This window comes from Triticum aestivum, chromosome 1D (genome assembly GCF_018294505.1).
Source record: "Triticum aestivum cultivar Chinese Spring chromosome 1D, IWGSC CS RefSeq v2.1, whole genome shotgun sequence".
Lineage (NCBI taxonomy): Eukaryota > Viridiplantae > Streptophyta > Magnoliopsida > Poales > Poaceae > Triticum > Triticum aestivum.
Genome location: NC_057796.1, coordinates 363,150,668 through 363,155,752, shown reverse-complemented (window position 1 = coordinate 363,155,752; position 5,085 = coordinate 363,150,668).

The window sequence follows — 5,085 nt, the reverse complement described above, 5'->3', positions numbered from 1 at the left end:
GGCCCTAGCCATCCCTCTAACCTCATTTTCTTATCTAGTTGCGTAAGTCCCAACCCCGCCCCGCATCCGAACCAAATAACCCCGGACTCCACCCACCCTCCCAAACTGCAACATCAGAGTTACATCTCCTCTTCTCTCCTAAAATCGACTGAGCCGAATTCAGTTTTTTAGGAGAAATACCACTTAACCATTCATAACAAAGTAGAGGTATAATACACATGGATTCTCTCTAAAAAAGTCCAAAGACATCTCACCGTAGAGAATTATACGAAGCATCCCACACAAAGAGAAATCTTCTAGATCCCTGCAACCACCAACAACTCGCCCGCCGATTCCAATTGCAGTCATCGTCGCCGAAGAAATCGCAGGAGTAGACGATGGCGAAGAACCACGTAGCCAACATCTAGGAGAGTGCCATAGTAGCGCAGCTGTATTGAGAGCCTCCGAATGGGCGCCGTAGCTTGCGACGCCGCACATGTCATTGTGGATCGTCGGCCGGGGAAACCCCACACCAGCTGGATCCGGACCCTGGCGTTCCCAAATAGCATCACTGCCGCTGACGAACTCTGATTCCGCCACCATTTTCCATAACCCAAACTCTAGGAAAGTTGCCTCCCGGACGAAACCGGCAGTGATGCGCCGACCATCTCCTATACAACCTCTTCCGGCTCCACGGCGACGCTGGAGCAGGCGCCAACGCGACGCGGATGGAGCGGAAGAACAAATTCCCATGCCATAGCCTCCATCGCAGTCTAGAAGATCCTGCCTGGAAAACGTAGCTCCGCCGGTCCGGACGAACGGCAGAGAGATAGACCCATGACTCCCCAACCTCATCGAACGACGGCGTCGAGGCGGTGGTGTGGAAAACTTAACTTTCTTCACAGCGGCGACCTCGGCACCGACCGAGAACCGTCACCCAACACAACTATCCTACTATCTACACACCGATTGAAAGGACCAGGGGCTCGAGACCCCTGTACGACGCCCGCAAGCATTAAACGCCAGACCTTTTGCGCAGGGGCGATCCTAATGGGCCGGCCCATCAAGCGGCGTCATAAAGCGATCATAAAATCCAAAAAGAAATGCGATACATAGGAATCAAACTCGCAACCACACGTTGCAGGACTGGTGTTCCTTACCGCTTGAGTTGCTGAGTGTAACCGATAATTAGGCAGAGAGAAAGTTTAAGAACTAAATGCAGCAGATTAAAAAATAGAATTTTTTCAACCATTTGTTGGAAAATTTGTGTGTTTTCTTTAAATGTAAATAATGTTTGGAATAGTGAATATTTTTTGAAATTCAGACAAAATTTTAAAACTTGAACAATTTTGTAATATACACTGAACAATTTTTGGAATACACAATGAATATTTTGTGATAAACGCTGAAAATATGTAAATAAACATTGAATTTTTTTGTTATATACTCTGAACAATATTTAAATACATATTAAAAAATGTGATATACAATGAACAATTTTAAAACACACAACGAATATTTTGTGATGTACACTGAACAATATTTAAATACACATTGAACACTTTTGTGATATACACTGAACAATTTTAAAATGAACAATGAACAATTTTTAACATATGTTGAACATTTTCTTAGTATAGGATGAACATTTCCTTAAATATACAGTGAACATTTTTGTAGTAAGCACGCAATGAACTTTGTATAATACACGAAAAACAAAGAAAGGAAGAAAAAAGAAAAACATGAAAGAAAAATAAATAAAAAAGAACAGAAGAGAAAAAGAAAAAAGAAATAAAAAAGAGAAGAAAAGGCGGAGCGACCGTGGAACGGTCCAAACCGGGGCGTCGGGGGCCGAGCTTTAGCGAAGGCATGTCCTATTGACGCTAGCGAGCGTCAAATAGGATCTGCGAGAGCAACTAGTTAACGAGCGTTCCTTCGGGAGCCTCACAACGATCAGTGCCACGTGTCGCGTTCTGGACGCTCCCTCCAGTTTTTTTCCCACACGCGTTTTTGGCTTTTCAAACGGTTTTTGCCGGGTTTTTTCGACGTTTTGGTTTTCCCCCGGTCTTCCTTAGCTTTTCGATAAAAAAATCGAAAAAAAATTTGCGCGAAAAAACACGTTTTTTTTCTTTCGCGAAAAGTCACGGTTTTCTTCCGCAAGAGGCACGGTTGTGCTTTAGCGAGAGTCATGGCCGTGCCTTTCGGAAACGGAAAAAAACGCATTTTCTATTTTTTCTTTCTTTCGCGAGAGTCATGGTTTTACTTCCGTGAGAGGCACGGTTGTGCTTTCGCGAGAGTCACGCCCGTGCCTCTCGGAAAGGGAAAAACAAAACGCGTTTTCTGTTTTTTTTTCTTTCGCGAGAGTCACGGTTTTGCTTCCGCGAGAGACACGGTTGTGCTTTCGCGAGAATCACGGCCGTGCCTCTCGGAAAGGGAAAAAAATACGCGTTTTCTGTTTTTTTTTTCTTTCACAAGAGACACGGTTTTGCTTTTTGCCAGAGGCACAGTTGTGCTTTTGCGAGAGTCACGGGCGTGCCTCTTTCGGAAAGGAAAAAAACGCGTTTTCTGTTTTTTTCTTCCATAAGAGTCACGGGTTTGCTTCTGCAAGAGGCACGGTTGTGATTTCGCGAGAGGCACCGGCGTGCCTCTTTCGGAAAGGGAAAAACACCGTGCTCCCGGTTTGGTTTTTTCATCAGGTTTTTTTCGTTAAAAAAAGTTCGCTAAAACCTCTCAACATGGGATCTAGTTTTGAAGATCTCGACGCGAGGAATTCAATGGTGAAAACGGTTTGAGATTTGGACGCACGGTTTAAGAGATAAAACGTTTTGAATAAACGGATATATGAAAAAAGGGAAATCTCCCAAGTTGCGACAAGTGGCCTGGGAAGGTGGATTGTTCTTTGCAACGAGTACTCCTTAATTAATGATTTCGAGAATATGCCCCGGCGCTCCCCCACTCTCTGTCATCGCTTCGCTTTGCCGGAGCGACAGGTGAGAAGGAGATCCCATGGGCCACGGCCTTGCCGGCAGCGGGCAAGGAAAACTTGTTCTCCTTCCTTTCGCCTGTGAAGGGGAGAGACAAACAAGCAAGTTACGTATAGCAAACGTGGTTTCTTAATACTTCCTCCGCTTCTAAATATTTGTTTTTCTAGATATTTCAATAATTGACTATATATGGAGCAGAATGAGTGAATCTAGACTCTAAAATATGCCTACATACATCGTATGTGATAGCCATTTGAAATGTGTAAAAAGACAAAAATTTAGAAACGGAGGGAGTAGTACATAATCTGCTTCATTACAGGCCGTCGTTTTTCTATTGCTCGTGGCAAATACGGGCCGGCAAGTGAAGCTTCCATGCAGTTCAGAAGAAGAAGGCAACCTGTTGGATTAAGTGTACATGGATTGTTGCTCCACCACTCACCTCATCCCACACGCCCCATTAATCCATGACCAACTTGTATTTTCGTTTGCGCACGAATAGGGGTGCACAATTTTTTGGACTGGCATGGCTATCTTCTGTTCAGCTCTAGTGCCCGGACAGAGTTTCAAGCATAGCATACAGTACACCACCATCTTTTTGAGAAAAAAAAACATAAAACACCACTCTTGCTTATTTGCTATCCAAGATTACCTCATTAAAACACTCATCACTCTTTTTGTAGGGAATGAAACTCATCACTTTTTTTTGAGAAGATGAAGCTCATCAGTGGGGCACCAGATTTTGTTGCCTGCAAAGCCTACGAGCGTTAAATGAAAATCTGGCACCTGATTCTTATCCTGTGAAAAGGACTGACGCCATGGCCAACTTGTTACGTGTGAGCACCGTTGTTACATAAAAGGTGGCTGATTTTGGCCGGCCGGTCGGCCTCAGGGTACGGGCACGGGCGCGGTCTTTTTCTGCGGCCTTGTCGAAAATGAAGGCTCGGAGACGGCCCCGCTCGCAGCAGCAGCAGGAAACTTCTTTTATTTCGCTGAGGAAATCAGAGCGCTTATGTCTGTCTGTCGCTGCCTTGCGGCCCACACTCTCGCCCGAACAGATAGATAAATGGGCTACACAAGGCCCGTGGTTCAGATTCAAGCCCGAGAATTTCGCTGTCCTCTCCACCACGGCCATGGATTATTATTTTTATTTTACCCTAAAAAAGCTCCACATCCTTTTTTTTACAACAGGATCGTTGTCGCAGAATGCAGTGTCGGGACTCCCGTCGCCGCCGTCATGAAACGCAATCCCCGCACCGCCCTTCTCCGACGAGGTCGTTCACCGCGAAAAAACCACCACCCTTCACGCCGGCGGCAAGCAGTAAAAACCTCCGGCAAGTGCAGGCCTCCATTATGAAAAAGCCGAGCATACTCGGGCCCGTGCCGTGTGTCATTCAGTGAAGCTGCCACACCCACACCCCCTTCCTCCCCATCCGAAAGAGGCCATTTCCTCATACCACACACGGCCGGAGCCGGAGCAGGAGCGGGCCGGGGTGCGCCCTACCTACTGCCCGGCTCTCGTCACGTCGCGTCGTTTTGCTCTCTGCGCCGCACGTTATAACCCTCTAGTACTACTCGTCCTCGCCGCAGGGAGGCCACTCCGTCGTGCCGGCCCGCCCGTAGCTCGTACTACCGGAAACGCAGCCCACGCCTTTGCCCTCCCTGGTCGCTGTCGGTGCGGCGAGTGGCTCTCAGTGGGGGGCGATGGCGACAGCGACGGAAGTACAATCAATTAAGCCCCTGGTAGGTCCCACCTGTCACCGGTCCGATCAGTCAATGCGCGCTTTGACCTGTCCGTCCCAGTGCCGCAGGCGCGCCTCGGGAATTGGGGCCTCGTGAACGCCCAGCATGGCTGCGTGGAGCAGCGGTACGTACGGTCCTCTTGTCTTCGGGCGGATTAACTAAAACGAGCAACGTGCTCCGATCAAGACGAGAGGGGGTTGGTTTTCCACGGCCGGACGGACAAAAAGTCCCCACTTTCGTCCCGTCTCACGTGCCCCCACCCCTCGTTCTCCTCCAAGCACCACTAGCGCACTCCACCTCCGTTCTGCATGCCTCTCGGGGCTGGAGGCCTCAACAATAATCTATCGTAAACCCCGTAACCCTGCCGTAACAGCAGCGTTAT